The sequence below is a fragment of the Hyalella azteca genome, unplaced genomic scaffold (assembly GCF_000764305.2).
Source record: "Hyalella azteca isolate HAZT.00-mixed unplaced genomic scaffold, Hazt_2.0.2 contig9325, whole genome shotgun sequence".
Classification (NCBI taxonomy): domain Eukaryota; kingdom Metazoa; phylum Arthropoda; class Malacostraca; order Amphipoda; family Hyalellidae; genus Hyalella; species Hyalella azteca.
The window spans coordinates 16,066-38,811 of NW_025939399.1; the positions used below are offsets into that span (position 1 = coordinate 16,066).

Genomic DNA, 22,746 nt, shown 5'->3' on the forward strand with positions numbered 1-22,746 from the left:
GCAGTAGCGCGATACATGTAGCGGCCGCTACATTTTCAGTAGCGGTAGCGGCGCTACATTTAAGCAATTGTAGCGGTAGCGGTAGCGCCCGCCACATGTTTAAGTAGCGATACGAGGTTTTGCCGCTACAGCGCTACCGCTACATTTATAGATAAAGCCTGTAGATTTTACTTAATAGTATTAAATATTATTTAAAAAACAGCATGATACATACATAATATAAATTACAGAATAAAACTGTACAAAATATTTTGGTGTAATGTTGTCAACCTCAGCCTGTTACTAGTGTCAACATGTTAGTTGTTACTTGTTAATAAGTTGTTACTAGTTACCACTTACAGGTATTTTTTTTCATGTTTCAGTTTGCTTACAGTTATTTTTATATTTCACCTTCCCTATATGGATGTCTACTTTAATCTACCAATCTCAAAAATAATCCACATATATACAAATAAAAGACTGATTTTTTATATGTACCTATATATGGATAATTTTTGAGATTGGTAGATTAAAGTAGACATCCATGTAGGGAAGGTAAAACATAAAAATAACTAACTTTTATTTACTGTATTGAACCTGTACTAATTCAGTTAGGATAATTGCAATAAAGTTGCATTGATATGTTTTGAAAATGTTTTATTACCAATAAATGTTTGAGTAAATCCCAATGGCAGAACAATAACTATTTAGAGATTTCCAATAATTTTGGCCATTGTAGCAGCTAATGTAGTGGCGCTACATTTTACTGTAGCGGTAGCGCTTGCTACAATCTAGTGAGTGTAGCGGTAGTGGTAGCACCCGCTACATTTAGAGCATGTAGTGGTAGCTGTAGTGGCCGCTACATTTCAAAGTAGTGCTGCCCAGCTCTGGATTAGAAGAATATTAGTAATCAATCAATTAGAATCAAGTACAAAATAATGAGTGAGTAAAAAAATAAAGAAGCATGAAAAAGAAGATGTTAACCTATTCCAGTGATAAAAAATATTTTCTTTGCTCGTGCACGGATTATCAAAGCGGGATATTAAATAATAGACATCCAGAATGGGCCGAGTCATGGTGAATGCCATTATAAAGCAAGATACACAGTAAAATGATTCCCAGCTTAGTTTAGACCAAATGAATTTTCAGCTTTTTTCCTCATTTCAGCTATAATTTGTAACTTGCAATAATTTCACAGTAGGATCATCAACAGTATCTTGTCATGAACTTCAAACCCATAATTTTCAAAGTAAGATACTGCCAAAATGCATACCTTGTCTATCAGCGCAATTTGGTCTTGATAGCATTTATTTGCATGTTTTTATCATAACAAGGAGCAATACATTTAGTTATGTTGAACAAATTCAGTTATACCCACTGATTTTTATGGTTGTTATACCCACTGTTAAATTCAGTTATTCCCACTGATTTGGTTTTGTTTGTTATACTGATTATGTATAGAACAGATTGTATAGAGCCCATGCATTAGTTGTTGTTGTTAACAACTTCAAAAGATTTCTTTATCTCTTTATGCTTTGTCTTGGTGCAGTATTGTAAGGAGTCAAGCTTTAGCTTTGTTGATTTCTTTTTGCAGTTATGTTTGGCCGGGTGCTTGTCCGATACGATCAAGCTGTACAGTTCTAAGACCTAGTTGTATTCCTCGCGATTCATGTGGAAACGCGTGCTGGAACTCTCTTCTCAAGTCTACTTGATTTGAGACGTAGTACGCGAATATAAGTTTGATTTGTATATCGCCCTTGTTTAAAACCTAACAGCAGGATATTTCTTGTATCGTGCATCTTCTACCTGTATTAAACTGTTGAATATAATTATTTTTTAGTCTCGTATAAATTCCTTTTCCCGATTAATAGTTTTATATTATTCACATGGAAAGAACCTAAGGATCAGGTTAAAGAATATAGGAACCTATATAGTCAAGAAGCGACGCCGACTCCACTCAATTGCACTTCCAGGTTCTTCTTTTTAAAGAGAACATCTAATAAACGCAGTGTTGGAGTTTATTTGTTATGCATTGAAAACGGCTGCCATAATAATTTTTTGGTTGTCTTGTTTCCTACTACGATAGACCTTCACCTAAGGAGAAAATACCCCAGCGATAGTACATCACATGAAGAGATCATGAAGTCGTTAATTGTCCGAGAGTAATTTGCAAATACAAATCATCATGTGTTTACAAGTAGACCTACTTAGCTATGAGTCCACTGTGTCACTGAGTGACTGAGATCATTCCTCAGACTCTGAGTAGACAGATTATTCAGCATATGTGAAACGAGGACAAGAACCCGGTGAATGATGGTACGATGGTAAAAGGGCTGGGAACTTAAGTAAATAAGGTCCCCCGCAGTAGTTGATAAGTGCTCTGCGATGTAACTCGCGTTATTATCGTTCTCCGACCTTACGGTCAAGGTCGGAGAACGTATATACCTTACGGTCGGAGATGTTTTTCTACGATACCTCTACCTGTATCGTACAACGCGTATCAAGATATGTTATCTAGAGAGATGTTTTTCTTATACTTATCCTTCACAAACTCAACCCTGTAGGCGCACAAACTCAACCCTCTCAACCCTGTAGGCGCATAAACGCGCATCTGGGACATTAATAAGCTTGAAGCACTTATAGAAATATAACGACATCTTCTGAAATAAAGCATAAATATAAACCTAAATAAAAAATGGCACCTCGGTGCCCCAGCTAGCAACTGAAGTGCTTTTCTCTTCGTATCAGCCAGACTTTTCAGAACGAGCGTCTTCCCAGCTAGTTTTCGTTCAGCGTAGCTCCTCTTCTCACAAAGACTTCGCAAAAAATCATCTTTTATCAGCCAGACTTCGTGGAACGTGCGCTTGTATATCAGCCAGACTTGGTGGAACGTGCCCTTGTATATCAGCCAGACTTGGTGGAACGTGCCCTTGTATATCAGCCAGACTTGGTGGAACGTGCCCTTGTATATCAGCCAGACTTGGTGGAACGTGCCCTTGTATATCAGCCAGACTTGGTGGAACGTGCCCTTGTATATCAGCCAGACTTGGTGGAACGTGCCCTTGTATATCAGCCAGACTTGGTGGAACGTGCCCTTGTATATCAGCCAGACTTGGTGGAACGTGCCCTTGTATATCAGCCAGACTTGGTGGAACGTGCCCTTGTATATCAGCCAGACTTGGTGGAACGTGCCCTTGTATATCAGCCAGACTTGGTGGAACGTGCCCTTGTATATCAGCCAGACTCCCTTGATTCGATAGTTCATTTGTTTGAGCGAATCCATGCGTCTCATCACATCAGCATGCAGTGAAAGTCCCCTCAAGTAAAATTAGGGTGCCTCGGGGCATTATAAAGCATCATTCTGGCGGCGGCGACCGGGAACGCTCTGTCACCGACGGTAGATAGACGTATAGATGGAGCGACGAGTTCCGCTGTTGATGACGAATGCAGTCGTCATCTTGAAGGCAGATCCGACACGCGCTGCAGACATAAGGAGCCGCCAAACCGTGAAGGCGTCCGAACGTCAGAGGAGCGACCATGAACTGCAGGCGCTCAGTGAAGATCGCGCAATATCGGCGTCACGTGGTCGAATTTTTGCTTATTGCACACGAGTCGCGCAGCAGCGTTCATTACTGATTGAAGTTTATTAAGTGCCGTGATGGGAAGTCCGTAGAGTGTGGCATTACCAGGGTGTGGCCACCACTACCCTGTGAAAATTTACAGTCGCGGAAGCTTCTGATTTGGATTACCAGAAGCTGGGGCGACTCTTAATTTTGTTAGGGTTGAGACTCGAGAGACAGCGGCTGACTCGACGTATTCATCGCAAAGCGCCAAAACAAGTGGTGTGGTGGTGACATTGACAATGTGATTGTTCATAGAAAGTTCTGAGTCCAGTAGAATGCCGAGGTGAGCGAGCTGCAGCAGCATGAATACCGCGTCAGTTCGCCCGATAGACAGCCCCCTGGAGCAAATAATAGCGGTTTCAGCGTTTATTAGGCCGTAGGCCTGTCGCCGATTCTTAACATCACAGAACATTCACAGCATTTTGCGGTCTCGAACTCGCATCTCACTGCTACAATTCTGCTGTGCTTAACCGCCCGGCCTCCTTGCCGATTCTGACCAGAAACTGGCGCACAGAGCTGGGATCGAACCCGAGCCTCTCTGCTCCAATCCTGGTACTCTGAACTTTAACCACTGGGCCACCCTGCCACATCGTCGTGGGTGGAGCCACGTCACACCCTGCCACCCATTCATCGTCGAACCATGGGTTGGAGGCCCGTTGCGTGCCGGAACTGTGCACTGAAGTAGTCGATGGTTGGATTTTCCGATCTCGAGAATGTCTACTCGCTGAATTTGAAGGTCAGCACGTGTAACGACTAAGTCCAGCTGTCCGCCCATGTCGTGCGTCGGCAAGGTCACGTGAGATGTCAACCATGCCAAAGTTGGACAGCAGGTCGTTCAGCTGGCGGTCCGATGGTTCGTCGATGCGAACGTTTGAATCGCTCGGGATAAGGAAATGCTGGGGAAAATTCACAAGTCTGGGGAAGACATAGCTCAACTCGACGGAAAAATCGCGGGCCACGGCAACCGATCCAGGACTATAGATGATGACTGCAACGCCGTAAACAAAGCGCATGTGACACTAGCAGATAGTAGCTTAGAGAGTTTAGAGGTGGTGGGTCGGGCGCCGATGTCAAGAATGGTCAGGTGCACGCATCTGATGGCGACGGTAGCTACTCCGCCGTAATTCGTCGCCCGGGTGTCGGGTATATCGGGTTGCATGCAGGGCGGCGGTCAGCCGACTAGATGGATTTCTTCAGCACGAAGGCATGTCATGCGAAGCGAGTCAGCGTCGTGCCAGGTCTCGATCAGCAAAACGACATCTAGTGAACGCGAGCGGCAGATGTGAAGAAACTCTTCAAACCTGTTATCCAGCCAACGTATTTTGAGGCAACCGAATTATAACCGGCGACACGGCTATACGCAGTGGCGATCAGCACGAACGCTAAGCAGGTTTTGAGGCCTACGGGTCAACATAGGCCGATGCTCAGCAGCAGCATTTGCAGACGTATAGAGTTCAGCGCATATTATTGGCGCCGTAGCGACGGCCTATTGCCACACAGTTGTCGCGCACTGCTAGAGTGCGCGAGTTGATCGTAAAAGGGAGAGTGACCGGCAAATTTAGTTGAATAATCACTATTTGCAACGTAAGCCTCTCTGTTAAAAGCTTTGCAATTTTGGATGAAAGGGCACAAACTAGGCAAAAAATTCTGTAAGCACAAACAAAACCGTCAAAACGTACTCTTTCCGTAGAAATATACAATTTTATTTCACGAACAATGAAAAAAACGCGATTTCAAATCATTGCTACGAAGTTGAATTTCGATCACCAACTGAATGTCTCCATTTTCGGTTTTTAATGTTATCAATTGCATGGTATGTACAGAGCTGGGCAGCGCTACTTTGAAATGTAGCGGCGCTACCGCTACCGCTACATGCTCTAAATGTAGCGGGCGCTACCGCTACACCCACTAGATTATAGCTAGCGCTACCGCTACCGCTACAGTCAAATGTAGCGCCGCTACAATGGCCAAAATTATTGGAAATCTTTATTTATTTATTGTTCTGCTATTGGAATTTACTCATAAACATTTAATGCTAATAAAACATTTTCAAAACACATCAATGCAACTTTATTATTAACCTAACCGAACTAGCACGGGCTAGATACAGTAAATAAAAGTTACAGTTATTTTTATGTTTTACCTTCTCTACATGGATGTCTACTTTAATCTGCCAATCTCAAAAATCGTCCACATATACATATAAAAATCAGTCTTTTATTAGCGCATTTTCTCATTTCTGGAAAAAATGCTCTATTGTGCCCGCCATGTCCGCCTGGCCGTCTGTCTGTCTGTCTGTCCGTGACTTCAAGTTTTCGTCGACGAGAAAATGCGCTCTCTGTAACTCACTGCAATGAGTACTGAGTTATTTTTTTGTATATATATGTGGATTATTTTTGAGATTGGTAGATTAAAGTAGACATACATGTAGCGAAGGTGAAACATAAAAACAACTGTGTGAAAATATCTAAGCAAACTGAAACATGAGAAAATACCTGTAAGTGGTAACTGGTAACAACTTAACAGGTAACAAATATAATGTTGACACTAGTAACAGGCTGAGGTCGACAACATTACACCGAAATCTTTCGTACAGTTTTATTCTGTAATTTATATTATGTATGTATCGTGCTGGTTTTTAAATAATATTTAATACTATTAAGTAAACTCTAAATTAATGCTTTATCTATAAATGTAGCGGTAGCGCTGTAGCGGCAAAACCTCGTATCGCTACTTAAATATGTAGCGGGCGCTACCGTTACCGCTACATTGCCTTAAATGCAGCGCCGCTACCGCTACCGCTACATGTAGCGCGCTACTGCCCACCTCTGCGTATGTGCAACGATCGAAGATAAGTACAATATGCGAATATATATGGCCAATTAATTTATGTTTGTGCAAGGATTGATGGTTTGGTTAATGCTTCTTTCAAATTCGCATCTGATTCTTCGATGATTATAATTCCATACTTTATCAAAGGCTCCCTGCAGGTCTATATAGACAACCAAACACACTTTAGATGCTGCTTGAACAGGACGTATATGACTTTCCAGTGTAATGAGAGCGTCCATAGTACTCTAATATCGACGAAATCCACATTGAATTGATAACGAGTTTCATGAGATTCACGATATACTCCAGACGAGCAGCAACCAGCCGTTCAACAGCTATCCTAAACATAAACCAGAGTTATTGGCCGGTAAAATGAAGGAAGGGAGAGATAATTGCCTTTGTTCAGGATTAGGAAAACAACTTCCTCTTTCCAGGACGAAGAGAACATACCAAGTTGAAAGCTTTGGTTAAATAAAATCATAAGGGATTCTTACTAGAATTTGAAACAAGAACCAACACCAGGGGCCACGGCTATAAACTAAAAAAACTGCGTTGTAACACATCCATGCGGCAACATTTCTTCTCGCTTCGAGTCACTGACATGTGGAACAGCCTCCCTGATAGCATCGTTGACGCTCCGAGTATGAACGCCTTCAAGATCGAACAGACTAAACGAAGCTATGCAGGAGCATATGTTCAGTCTTGAACTGCCTAGCACCTTACGGACCAGGCAATAAGTCCATCAGCTATCTCAATCAATCGTCAGTTATAGAAAGATCGGGTTCAGAAGGCCGGATCCCTTGTGAATCAAGTCACGAAAAGTTCAAGAATCGGCAACAGGCCATGGGCCTATTTCTTCAGTGCCGACACATCTATTCTATTCTATATTGCTCACTTCCCGCAGTACAATTAGGAAGCAGTTATGTATGCTATCTCCACCTGGTCAGGCCATCCATATGTAACTCCAAGCTCCAATCAGCTCGTCCCTCGTGAATGGTGAGTTATAATCCCCGCCCTCAGCCCAGCTACTGTACGCCGTGCTTTTCTATGCACGTTTTAGGCGTATCTAATTAGTTATAAACTTCCTGAGGTAGGTTCGGGTACCGTGAACAAATGAGGTTAAATGAAGCACGAGTTAAGTACAGATTAGATACTTATACTCAGTGAGAATATATCGGCGTACAGTTTATAGGTTTAGCGAGCAATATGAGCAGAACGTAAACGCGTTCGTCTGGGGTTCATACTCCAGTTGACTTTACTATCCTTTAACATGGATAGTAGTAAGGGCTTACACACGACTGTTCTCGGCCCAAAACTGAGGTTTCCGGGTCTGACTTGACACCTTCTTCCTTACGGGGAAATTGTTAGATCGTCCTCGATCTTCTCAAATCAAACGGGAGTGTTAACGCTCGTGAATATTAGTACTATCCAAAATTCAAAAAATGACAAATTGCAGCATGTCGATAAACCATGCAGTTAGCAAGAATTAATATTTAGTAAAACATAGCAATAGCTAAGAGATCTTAATAGTATCAAATTCAGATGCACAATAACACCTTCCTCCCTACGGGAAATTGGTCCCTAATTTGGCAGGAACGAATTTTTATTCTGAAAACATAAGTTCAAAATCTTTGAATCATTTGTACATAGCTCACAACAGAAATCATTTGTAATCGGATGTAAACATCATAATGAAAGATCATAACAAACAATAAGAATTTCACAGGTCAAAAATACATGAAATCACAAGGAATCGTCGATTAAGAAATTCAAATTGGAACATGTGATGACTAAAATCGAATCGTTATGAATGCGCTAAAAAAAACAACCTTGGCTGTCTACGACTCTACGTATACACAGTTTAACACTTGAAAGTAGCAGCAAAAATAGCAGATTATAATTTAGTTGCGTTACAATATGCGGCGTTACAACATCAAATTTTTTATCAACTAGATAGGATTTTATCAAAGTCATGTATTTTAGCACGTATAAAGTATCGAATGAATGCAATCATAAATATGATTCGTGGCCTACTTAAAAATATATATCTCTTCACAGGAATGGGGCCGCTGCAGAGAATGAAAAGTACTGAAATAAAAAATTAATCTGGGTAGCATTGCTCTCGTATAGTAAGCGTCAGTCTCTGTACATGAGCTAACCATGGCATTGAAAGCAGGTGATACTGGTAACTTTAATCTACCCTTTATGAGTAAAAAATCTACCGCCATACATTACATAGACAGGTTATCGCATTTATTACTATTATACTAATATTATATAATATATTATAGTTAATACAAATGCGTAGATGAATTACAGAGTATAAGTATTGTAAATAAAAAATCTCTACCATTGTAGCTTACAGCATTAAATCAACATCACATTTTAGAACATAACTTGATTCTATTAAAAGAGCATAGTTAGTATTAACGATGTATGAATGGAATCGGGATAGATTCATCAATTCCTAAGTTCCCAATACGGAAATATTTTATTGAACTTCCTAATACGGAACCATCATGGAGCTTTGGCTGCCGTCGCTTGAGGTTTGAAAAATATCAGCGCGTCTTTGTGACGTGCTGTGTAAAACGCGCATATTATATAATTATTGCAATATTTTATATGCTTGATACTTTTACGGCTTTTTGTTATAAAAAAATCGTTTAAGACGGAAAGTTAAGGTCTATCGAAGCCTTACTTCGTCTGCCGTATTTAGGCATGAAAAATCATGATTTTAGGGCATGTATTTATGGTATGATATTCATGAGTTTCACTAATCACACAACTGCTGTTGTGCATGGGTATGGAATTGCTTATTAATCGGAAGCCTTAGCTAACGTTTTCCAAGTCTCAATAAATACAATCATTAAATCAGGCAATATTTGATAAAAATTCCGGCCCATATTATTTCATATTCCATATTATATCGTAAATGACTGCAAGTAATGAAATAGATTCGTAAATTATTAAAAAATAAAACATATTTGTAAGAGCGTATCCACAATTGTTATCGGCTTGGTAGTTAGATTAATTAGCTGCGATTACTTATGACATATCTATCACTATCGTGAAAAAATGACTTCCTTTACAATCAATCCTCGATCATCTCAAGACGATAATATTACAATCATAATTTAATTAGTTATTATAGAGCAGCTTATACGCGATTGTACGTTCTTCACAGTAACGGTTGTACGTCGGTAATATTAGTTTAGCATCGCATATTTAAAATGGCTTGATATAATGGGGATTTACAGCTCAGTATTTGACCTTTATATGATGTTAGAACAGTAAAACTGATGTATATCACAAATCACAATACGTCTATGTTCTATGATGATTCGCACTGGTGTACCCAGGCATCTAGAGGTCAATGCGTCCACTCAGATTCTCAAGGCTGGCTTTCTAGTTCTTAGTGCTCAGCCTTCACGTGTCGTGGCACGGACTTCGCTATTTACTCAAAACTTATCCTCAGGAATATAGTATTTGAACATGCGGAATATAATGATCATATGGCAGTATATAACATCGCTATGAAAACTGCATTGATGCATACAGAATGCTTATTTCATAAAAAAAAATTTTAGTAATAGTAGTTATGACTAATGAATTGGTTTACATCAGAATTATTCGATCATAGTCGAGGAACAATCGTTGCAAAGCCCAATAATATTATTATTTAGTTAAAATTGATTTCAGCATCAAGTTTATATTTTTAAGAGGGGTTGCAGTATTAAGTTTAATAATGAATTAGATTTTAACTGCATAATTTGCGCCTATCAGCTTATTAGATTTGACTCAATTGAGATCAACGTTATTGCATCAGCCTGAGGGCATTTAGTTTTTAGCATGGCTTCTCATGAAGTCATCGTAGCCCATATAGAATTAATTATATATCGGTCTAACATTGATTGACGTTCATTAGAAGAGTTGCTGGTAGCGAAAGAACTGTGGTTCCTAGTACTTTGCCACGGAAGACTACATCTAATCCAGTCAAGCGTTGCGTCGACATCTGAATTTTGAAAGAAAGCACGCATGGTGTGGTTGCACAGATTACGTGGCAATACACTTGTATGAAAACATGCTTAAAATGACATTAATAAATTTCATGATACGAAGTGCGACCTGCATGCATGGTGCGGAAGGATCATATAGATAGTGTCGCCGTGGGCGGTGTTCCGACAAAGGTCAATATGCTCAATTTTTATAATAATTAAATTTAACAGGCTAATTTATAAGGGGGAAAAATACTCAGCTTGGGTGCTGGATGAATTTCCCGACGCTTGCTGAAGTCCACACGCGTAGATCCCGCGAAGATTCGAGTGGCACGTGGAGATAGATGCGCAGTCACCGCGTGGTGTACGGGCACGTGGTATTCTGCTGGCGCTTTTTCTTAATTTTTCGGGCTGAAAGGTCGATGCTCCAGACGGCAACAAACGATGGTCTCTCGCCTCCCCATCTTCTGTTTGGACGTCTCCCTTGCACGAATCACGTGGAGGGTGCGTCATGATGCATAGTGTCGGTCGAATTGTGCATATCATAAGGTCGCTTAGGGCTGGCCGTTGATGCACTGAAAACGTCGCGCTGTGATTATCCAGTATAGCCCGTGCAATTATTACTTAGCTGCGCTGAAGTATATGCTGGGTCTTGTAGTTGCTGTAGCCGTAGTAGTCTTCGTCGCTGAATTCTTCTCGTAGACCGTGTCGAAGTCCGATGCTCAAATTGTAGAAGTAGTAGAAGATGTTGAGCTTTAAATTTTCGGAAACATCCCCTACACAGGATTTTGTGTGGTCACTGATCTACGTATAGTCACTCGATAATCACTTTGCTAACTGGTCGGGGCGCCACTGTAAGATGTTGCTTTTCTATGCATCTCTTATATGAATGGCAATTAGCATGACCTGAGGGATGGTTCTTTTGTAGCGGGATCCGAGGATATAGAGGAACAGCGTAAACGATTATATAATACACTTATAGGATTATAGTTCAGCTTACCGTTTAGGATAATCCAAGTTTATAAATTGGAGCTTTAACACTGATATTTTCGGCGTCCAGTTGAAATGAATAAATTAATAAGTCTATAGTGTATCCGCGGGGCGTTCTCCACTCAGACGTTGAGCTAGCGTTACTGTCCTCTTTGACATGGACGGGAGCAATGGGGTATACCGTAGCGGTCCTCGCCCAAGACTGAAGTTAATCGCTTGAGACAGAGCTTGAGGCTGAGGTCATGTGCTCCATCCTCGCGGTGAGACACTCATTTACTAATGAATTCGTATGTAAACGCCTATGATGTTTGAAGAAATGAGGATATTAGATTGCAGCGGTCATGTGTTATTGAAGTGATGAGACTACAACGAGGTCAATTCTGAATTTCTAGCCTTCATTTCACGTCAGATTGGTCTGTAAATCAACCCAAAACATCTTGTTATAGTACTGATCGATTTTGTCCTGAGTTGAATTTATAGGGTCCACCAATTTGATTTGAGGGAACTAGGATTAAAAAGGAAAAGAGATGTAATGTCTCGAAAAAGATAATACTGTTGATATATATTAGTTATCTGTCCGGCGCTTGTGCTGCTAAATTCAGTTATGAGGAAGCTGGCTTCTTACTCACAATCCTAATTGCTTGAATATATTTCCCAATCCCTATTCAATCTTAGCATATATTCCCGTTCTGTTAAAGCGCTGAAAGTGATGTCTAATAAACATCACTTAAATCCTGATGCCTTATGTAATATGGGCATATATTATAAGAGAGTGTTATGTAACATACACGGCATTTATTAGAAAACTAATGGAATTGTGACTACTACTCCGGATTATTTTAAAATTTAATTATCTTAGTTTCCATGCAAATTAAAAAAAAAAAAGAGCGTTGGGACTTCTTTCCTCCTTCCTCAGTTTCCCTTCGATTGAGCGCATTCTCTTTATCTCGGACACTAGACAAAGATTATTAATTTTAATGTTGATTTTCATTATTATTATCATTATTATTATCAATATTATTATTATAACTATTATTATCATTATTTTCAGTTCGAGGCTGTCCGACGCGCATTCATCATCACCGTGAACCGCTTCGGCACGGAGCTGACGAAGGAGGACCGCGCTAAGCTGTACCCCACCTGCGGGCGCCTCTACCCCGACGGCCTGGCCGCCCTCGCCCGCGCTGATGATCCTGAGAACGTCACGCAAGTCGCTGAGTTCTACGCGGTAATTCTATAAAATATTTTTTTTGTGATATAAGAACCGGATTGTGCACCTCAATTAGAAGAAAAAGGATATTTAGTGTCGAATAATTCAGCGTTTTATTTAAACTTGAGCGAATAGATGCGCTGAACACCAGAAAGCGTTAATTAATGTCCAATTTATTTCGTGTTTCTAATGACTATCTTGCGGCAGGAATACCGCGCCCTGTTTGAAGGCGCAGTCAAGAGGCAACAACCCCGGGAAGAAGACCCTGGAGGACAAGTTCTTCGAGTATGAAGTGAAGCTCAACGTGAACGCCTTCATGCACCAGTTCTACTGCGGCGTGTTCTACTCGTACCTGCGTCTCAAGGAGCTGGAGTGCCGCAACATCGTCTGGATCTCCGAGTGCATTGCCCAGAAACATTGTGCTAAAATCGACAATTATATTCCTATTTTGTAAAGTATTCACTAGACAAATCTGGTTGTTCCGGTCCAGTGATCATATTCGTCATGACTGCGAGTCTTCTGGTGGTCTACCGAAGTCGGGATGGCGAAATATTTTGTGCCGAATATCGTGTTAATAGTTCCCAGTTTCTGGTGTATTTTAGCCTTAGGTTTAATAATGGCTTATGCCACCGGAGTCAGAAGTCAAGTACTCAACACTGTTTTCATTTTACCCTAAAGCCGGTTGATGTCCGCCGGTATACGTAGTTCATACTTGGAACATTAGTTTATGGAGCAAATGATTCAGTAGTGTCTGGAACTGACCAAGAGTGAACACTTGTTCTCTTGAGAAGAAACATTCCAAAATAGTTTAGTATATGTCATAGTTGGCTTATAGATTCATCTTAACAACTTAATCCTCTTGTCGGGCGCATGACCGCTGTCATCCGATCTGAGCAAGAGCATTGAAGTTTTCCCGTGGGTTTTGAAAAATAATTGCTTGTACACTCGTTTAAATCTAATTTGTATAAAGATTTGTCGTCATCTTCATTAGCTTATTGGCCTCCATTCACCCTGATTTAAAAATAAATGAATACGCATTGATTGCATAACCTGTGGGAGCTTTATGGATTAAAGTTTAAACGCTTTGTTTGAAAATTAGTTGCTTCTCAAAGCAAAGTGTAGCCGCTTTGTAAATAATATTTATTCAAAATGTGCTATCCTTTCTTTCTTTGAAATATTTATCCTATTGCAGACTGATGTTTGAAAAAATCTATACACATGACTACTTTATTTTTCCTTATGGTTGCTTAAAAACGAACGCGTGCAATTGTAGGTTGGGTTGAAAGAAGTGGTAGCTGGTTCAGAATTTTATTAGACTTGTGTCTTGGGAATCTTATCTGTTCGATATTTTAAAATTGAAGTGATATAAATTGACAGAAATTTTTGTCCACGCACAACTTTCGTTTGCGTTTGAGTAACTGAATAAGTTTATTATGGAGTAAATAAAACTTGGGGTTGGCCGTACGGTTAATATTAAGATTCGTGCGGCGAGTTGAGGGTTCGAGACTCGCAACGAACTTATTCCGATAACTTCCTGCGAGATTGTGTTTGGAGAGTGATAACTTATCCTGCGTGTGATTAAAAGCCTATAGGATCACAAATATGTAGGAGCTACTCGGCGCGATCCTTGCATGTTATATTTATCGTCTCGAGATTTTACCGGGAACGGAAATTTAATTCTAAGTGGGAGAATAAGAAAGGATTGAAGAAATGGGCTGGACTCAAATTTGGAATTCAATTCGGCAATTGGTATATTTAAATTTAATTTCAGAGATGAAAATATTTAATCATATTTGAACTTGAGTATCGTAAAAGTGGTATATTCTACGTAAATGTGGGGGTTTGAAAGTGTCTTTATGAAATTAAAATGAATAAGCTTCAATATTATTGACCTGTTTAGAAATTATGGCGATGTCGGATTAGGATTCCAAAATTGCAGGAATTATCAAGCCATAGCAATGCCGGGCTAACATGCTATCGTATTCTATAATTGCAAGATTTATGGAGTAAATTCTTTCTTGGCTACATCTGTTTCCATTAAGGACGCCATTATTGCAGATCAAAATTTTGTTTAACTCTTAAAAATTTTTAATATATTTTTGCAGTATTATCGTAACTTATGTGCGTCTCCCACCAAGAACACTGGAAATAAAATTTTGTAAAACAATCAGTTCATTTCCTACAGCGAAAGTACAGCGGTATTGACGCCATACGTGAAATCAAAAATAATTTCTGACATATTTTCCAATTTTTAGAGGTTCTTGTGATGTTCAACTCATCCAATCAGCATGGCCTTATAATTTCTGTATATCTTGATTCATATATAGTGTGTGAAAAAAATAACATTTTTTCACTGCGAAGAGGAATGAGAACGATTTTGACACTGAAATCGTCTTGAATACAGGCAAAGTAAATTTAAATCTAAGAAAACGATGTAAAATATAGTTCTGTTACAATTAAGGCGTATCATCCTATGTTGTGCAGAAGTTGAATATTTTTATAGGATGACATAATCCAGAATGCAAGATATTTGTAGGCAGATATGACGGGGTTGTGACTAAATTGTGAGGGATGATGGAAAAATTTGATCTGGCCTTTGGAGTTTCTGGGGCGTTGAAAGAATTTTGATCAGGGCTCTTGGAGTTTTTGGGGTGTTGGGCGGCAAGGTTGGATTTTCATTCACAGTGAGGTAGGGTGTTAGTCTCTAAGGTAGAAGGTAAGGTTGGGAGTTTGTAGCGATGCGGTCACCAATGAAGATGGGGGAGGGAGTTTAGTGGTGTTGGGAGATTTGATTTTGATTTTACGGCGGCCGTCCCTCTTCCCTAATTAATTAATTGAATACGTATTATGTAGGTTGGAGTAAAGACTGTGAAGATTCAGCGAGTTTATTGAGAGTTGAAGAATGATGGCACCGACCATCACCTGTAAGTGTCGGTCGTTAGAATATCGACACAATATAAGCAAAACAATATCGAAAGAATATCGGGAATGAAATTGTAACTCAATTATAATGTTGCAATATTAAATTTACGATTATCTAACATTAATTCTAAAAGTTGACTTGGCAGCTTACCCCTTAGCTTTTAACAACGCTCGCCTGAAAATAAAATAAAGTTAAAACATGACTGGCTAATGTTGCTCGCTGGAACACTCTAAAAAGAGTTCACAATTTCGAATGGCCCATTTATAACGTAAAAAGTATTTATGTCGTCAACTGAATTATATTATTCAAGAATTACACGAGAGTTATTCGTGCTCAAGAATTGACAAGATTTCCTGTATAATATTTACTTATTTTATTCAATATCTGTATAATTATTTAACAGTGAAATTGATGAAATCCGAAATAAGTAAACGAGTTCAAGATAATTAAGTCACATAAATTTACAAAGTTTGATGATCGCGAGTTTGTAGGTTTAATAAAATTATTCAGGACATTCACAAGAAAAGACAGTGCGAAATATAAATTCGAGTCACTACAAATGTCAGCTGGTGTCATGGCAAAATATCATTGAGAATTCAAAGGTACTTATTACGGTGAACGTAAGTTACAAATGCAGTTTTAATTTAAAGTTTTCTCATATACCGCACGTGAACGGACTGATTGTTCACTCAGGCTCGGAGCTGTGATCGACTGGCCCAAACCCTATTAGAGTTCTGAGACGTTCTTAAAAGAATATAGATTGCATCAACTTCAATTGGACTGCATTTTGAAATAACATAGAACCAATGTAAGCGAGACAGCTAGTAACGAAGCATAAAAGATGCTAGTTGCAAGGAAGGAAAATCTTGTGTAAAATGCTGCCAAATCCATAATATTTAATGACCATAATGACCATTCACTGAATTATTTTCATCTTGAATGTTTTTGTGATTTTTGCTATCATATTTTACTTTGTGTGGCCTTCATGACGAATTTTCGTTATATAAGCATTTATTTAAATCTTTCCAAACGAACAAAATTTGCTTCCTTTGCCTTTGTTTCTCCAGTTATTTTCCACATTTTTTAACACGTTTTTCTTAGCTTAGCTTCGCGTTTGTTTGTTTGTTTGTTGTTAACATTGACAACGAAAATTAGCCCACTTCTGATTGCTCTAGAGATCTGAAATTCGGCATGCAGGCTATTTTCGCCTAACAATTTCAGATACAATCATAAAAACTAGCAATTAAAGACCTAAATTAGCTTAATTAAGTAAAATATATATAAATAGTATATATATAGTATGACGTGCGGGCGCTCACGTTATAGACGAGCAGGCGCTGACGCTGCGTATCATCGATACGTACGTCAAGTCAAGTAAATTGGCTCGCAACAACATTTTTAATGTGTAGCAACGGACTAAAAAGGAGAAAATAAAATACTTAAAAAAACTTTTTAAAAAACCACGTTTTTCTTGTGGACTAAAAAGTAGAAAATAAATTGTGGCTCGCCCCAAAAAACGTGGGTCGGGCTGTACGTTCACCATCAAATTTCCAAAATTCGTATGTTGTGTGCTTTTCGCTTTCATCATAAATCTGCCCGACACATGTTTTTTGGGGCGAGTCATAATTTATTTTCTACTTTTTAGTCCACAAGAAAAACGTGGTTTTTTAAAAAGTTTTTTTTTAAGTATTTTATTCAATAATTGTGCATTCCTCTGGCACAGCTTACAGAAGTGCACTAAGTTGACGCTCTAATGATAAACCGTGACTCTTCAGTATTCAATTCAAATATGTCGCTACTGTAAGGTTCATTAATTGATGTAGCGAGTCTTGGAACTTCTGCAATTGGAGCTTCTATTACCCCAGCAGGCAATGTCAGGTTGAATCAACGTTGAAACTCACGACGTTGAAATAACGTTAAATATTAATTTAGAATGAAAATTAAAGTAACGTCATTTTTTCAATGTTGTTTCAACGTTGAAATCGCGTTGGCATCTGACGGTAAGATCGCTTATATAAGAGCTAATATAAGATCGCTAATATCTGACGGTAAGATCGCTAAAGTCAGAATTTAACGCGATTTCAACGTTGAAACAACGTCGGACTGTACTACGTTGAAAAATGACGTTGCTTCAATTTTCATTCTAAAATATTATTTAACGTTATTTCTACGTCGTGAGTTTTGCTGTTTCAACGTTGATTCAACCTTAAATTAAATTCAACCTGCTGGGACTTACCACTGATTCAAACGCAATTAGGTCCTACCAAATGTTTTGTTATTAGACCTCCGACAAATTGATAGGCGAGGTGACTAGGTTGGAATTTAATCAAAACTTTCATTCAGACTTTCTTGCAGCAAAATACTGTATTGATTATTATACGTGCTCATATTCGATATTGTAGCGTACACGTGCTCATATACGTGCTCATATATACGTGTAGCATTTTAGTAGTCATTGGTTACGAGGGTTACTCATATTGGTTACTCATATAATATGAGATCGCTGCCATTTACATTGGTTACTCATATAAGAAATTCAGTAGTCATATATACGTGCTCATATTCGATATTGTAGCGTACACGCCCTGTTCTTATTCCTCGTATGTTGTAGGCATCATGTACTCGTATGATTGTGACATTCTACTGTGAAAATATTTACTTCATGTTGATTTCGAGCTTATTCGGTATTCTGCTTCAGAATGTTGTGTTATTCTATAAGAAAGCTCCCGTGAATTTCTCACAGAACATCCCAAATGTACTTGATTAAAAAATGTGTGCAAATGCACACAAACACCAAAAATAAGCGAAGCAAATATTCAAACAAATAGTAAAAAATATATTGGAAGTTTGGCCATAACTTATAAGAAATTTATGTTTAGCATCATCGCACAAAAATCCCAAAATTAAAAATAATTACTGCACAGTTCGTGATGGCTAAGTCTGGGTATTGTACATATGTTTGCCTATAATAATGCAGTTTGCAAAAAACATAAAAGGAAAAATTCTACATTTAATGTTAAATTTTGTTGCATTTACAACAAAGAGAGGTCATGGTTCAGAAGTCATGCCGATTACCACGCGAAGGCACAAGTCAATGTTCGCTGTTAATTCGTGATTTTCTTCTGCAACCAACATGCTCTTCGATTATTATTATCAATATTTTAATGTATATCAATTTTTAGCGTTCATTCAGTGCTGAAAGACGTAAAATTGCGAAGAGCGTAAAATTTTTACGTCTTTTCAGCACTGAATGAAAAAAAGAGCGTAAAATTCAGAGCGCAAAATTGGGAAGAGCAAATTTTCAAATGGAGACCTGCAGCAGAGCTGCGTACTCAGCCGATGACAACTCGCACTGTAAAAACCGCAGATTTCATTTATACCTATAAATTATTGAAAAACATGTATCAATATCGTCTGTAAATTCTTGAAGTAGCGATCGTTATCTCCTAATCTTTAAACTTACTGGGTTTTTATTATAACATCTTTGGTGGAGTTTGCCGTCCATAGTAACTACATTATTTGGTACTTAGAAAAATTTGCGTTTGTTGAGAAATGGAATATAGAAAGAAATTAAAAGCAACGATTACGTTTCATATATCTATTTTGGAAACCTTTCAAAGGCATGCAGTCAACAGTAAACGAAGCTTCTGCTTGCAATGTTTCCCAACAAAAAAATCTTTGAATCTATGTGCATTTTAAGACAATATCCTATTGTTGAACTACGTCCATTGTTCTTACCAGCTTAATATTTTAAATGTGTGTATTTTGCTGTATTTTTACAACACTTCTCTTTAACTTCACTTCTTGTTTGTTTGTTTGTTTGTCTGTCTGTCTGTCTGCTACAAATCTTGTAATCGAAATTTAACACACTTCTACTTATCCCATCGATCTGAAATTTTGCACACTCGTGTAAAGTTGGAGACAATGCATGAATCAAATGTCAAAATAAATAATTTTGAAATAAATTTTTTTTTTCAATATTAAAAAAATTGAAAAATTATTTTTTGTCAACTACAAATCTTATAACTGATATTTGACACACTTATACCTGTCTAATTTATCTGAAATTTTGCACACTTGTTCGAAGTCAGAGGTAATGCATGAATAAATTAATAGAATAAATAATAATGAAACCATTCCCTGTTTTGGCCTTTAAAAAAAATTCTAATACCAGCTGCAGCTAGTTCTGCCATCTAAGGTCTGGACTCACCTTGGTACCTAATAGTGTTGTTGGCAGCTTGAGTACCTACTAGTGTCATTGTGTATTCATGGACATGTATTAATCACCTCACACTTCACTGCAGTTCTGCTGCTCATGTCGTAGCTTCAAGCCGAGCAACCAACCCTGTTCTGCGGCTCACGCGTGACGCCTGGCCCAGCCACCAACCTAGCCTAGCGAAGCAGAGTTGGAAATTTCCGAATTTCATTGACTGGAAATTTTGGAAACTTTTTAGCGCATTTTCTCATTTATGAAAAAGAATGCACTCTTGTGCTCACCATGTCCGTCTGTCAGTCCGTCTGTCTATCCGTCTGTCTGTCCGTCCGTGACTTCATGTTTTCGTCGACGAGAAAATGCGCTCTCTGTCACTCACTGCAGTGAGTACTGAGTTATATTTTTTCTTCACATTTGTTGATAGGTATATGGGCTGGAAAGTAGGAGAAATGGCATGGTAACTAGATGGTGAACAGACCGATGTTCCTGGACGCGTTTTGGCAGGCTGTATTTAAAGCCATGCCATCTTTATTCTATTTTTTGTTCTGAATGATCACTCAAAGTTTTTGTTATGTTAATTTACGTTTAAATGCATGTTCGCTATTAGTCAAATTAGGAGGGAGACACCGACTTACGTTGCCCTGTACTGCTTCATAACTACCGTGGCCTCAGGCTCATTAACTTTAATTAAATTCTTTAATATATATTCCTACCTTGATAAGGCTAACCGAGTTCTTCAAATTTATATTTATTACTTGCTTCGAAGCCTGCATTTCCTTCTACTTTCATGTTTCTCCTTATTGGCCTATTAAAATACCTACTTAGAATAAAAGTGTCGGCACTGAAGAAATAGGCCCATGGCATGTTGCCGATTCTTGTACTTCTCGTCACTTGATTCACAAGGGATCCGGCCTTTGGAACCCGATCTTTCCATAATTGACGATTGAATGAGATAGCTGCTGGACTTATTGCCTGGTCCGTAAGGTGCTAGGCATTTTCGAACATATACTGCGGCATAGCTTCGTCTAATCTGTTCTTGAAGGCGTTCATACTCGGAGCGTCAACGATGGCATTAGTACAAAATACTTGACAGCTGGTCGCAAAAAACTTTAAGGTGGGTTTAAGAGGGAGCAATTAATTGAAGTGACGCTGTGAAATACAATTTCATGTCCTCCAAACTTGATACGTAATTCAAATTTGTTACAGCCCTTACCTTTTGTTTCATTAGAATAACTTTCTCTGGAGGCAATCGCCAGGATCTTTCTTGCCTACGGACGAGACTGTTTAATTATTTGTTTCCTTCTATATGTTTGAGATGTGTTTTCCAATTGATTACTTGTCTATACACGATTGTATCCATATTGTCGAAGCTGTAATTCCTGTTATAATAAAATTTCGTGCTTTTCAGCAGCTGTAAGCTTTAGCTTTGTTGATTTCTTTTTGCAGTTATGTTTGGCCGGGTACTCGTCCGATACGATCAAGCTGTACAGTTCTAAGACCTATGTAGTTGTATTACTTGCGATTCATGTGTACGGAAACGCGTGCTCGAACTCTCTTCTCAAGTTTACTTGACTTGAGACTTAGTACGCGATTATAAGTTTGATTTGTATATCGCCCTTGTTTAAAAACCTAACAGCAGGATATTTCTTGTATCGTGCATCTTCTACCTGTATTAAACTGTTAGAAGATAATTATTTATTAGTCTCGTATAAATTTCCTTTCCCGATTAATAGTTTTATATTATTCACAGGGAAAGAACCCAAGGATCAAGTTAAAGAATATAGGAACCTATATAGTCAAGAAGCGACGCCGAAGTTCAGCGTAGCTCCTCTTCTCACAAAGACTTCGCAAAAAAATCATCTTTTATCAGCCAGACTTCATGGAACGAGCCCTTGTATCTCAGCCGGACTTCGTGGAAAGTGCCCTTGTATATCAGCCAGACTTCTTGGAACGTGCCCTTGTATATCAGCCAGACTTCGTGGAACGTGCCCTTGTATATCAGCCAGACTTTGTGGAACGTGCCCTTGTATATCAGCCAGACTTCATGGAACGTGCCCTTGTATATCAGCCAGACTCCGTGGAACGTGCCCTTGTATATCAGCCGGACTTCGTGGAACGTGCCCTTGTATATCAGCCGGACTTCGTGGAACGTGCCCTTGTATATCAGCCAGACTCCGTGGAACGTGCCCTTGTATATCAGCCGGACTTCGTGGAACGTGCCCTTGTCAGCCAGACTTCGTGGAACGTGCCCTTGTATATCAGCCAGACTTCGTGGAACGTGCCCTTGTATATCAGCCGGACTCCCTTGATTCGATAGTTCATTTGTTTGAGCGAATCCATGCGTCTCATCACATCAGCATGCAGTGAAAGTCCCCTCAAGTAAAATTAGGGTGCCTCGGGGCATTAAGCATCATTCCGTAGTACAGAAACATCCACCTGTTCAGTAGTGAAGTCCTGGAAGAGTGTTTTTGGGATATTCACAACCAAGCCCCATGTTGTACAGTTCGAATGAAACTCATTCAAGAATCTCTGCATGAGAGATTTGGCATCATACTTAGTTGGGCCATGGCAACAAATGGTGATATCAACCGCAAGAAGCAACACCTCCATGCAGGCGAGCTGTGGGATTATTATTATTTTACGAAGCAGTTATTGTGGCGTCTGGTTTAAACGAACTTCCAGGGCATGTTACACACAAGTTCAAAAGCCTGCGAAAAACAAGGCTCTGTACTGGGGCGTCTTTTCTTCACTATTTTTAACACGTTTTTCTTAACTTAGCTTCTCGTTTGTTTGTTTGTGGATTTGTTTGTTGTTAACATTGACAACAAAAATTAGCCCACTTCTGATTGCTCTAGAGATCTGAAATTTGGCATGCAGGTTATTTTCGCCTAACAATTTCAGATACAATCATAAAAACTAGCAATTAGAGACCTAAATTAGCTTAATTGAGTAAAGTATATATATATAGTATGACGTGCGGG

At 39.0% G+C, this 22,746-nt stretch overlaps 1 pseudogene; it reads left to right on the forward strand.

The window, feature by feature from the left end:
- The first annotated feature begins 10,873 nt into the window (after positions 1–10,873).
- Positions 10,874–13,083, forward strand: LOC108672195 (annotated as a pseudogene).
- The last annotated feature ends 9,663 nt before the right edge of the window (positions 13,084–22,746 follow it).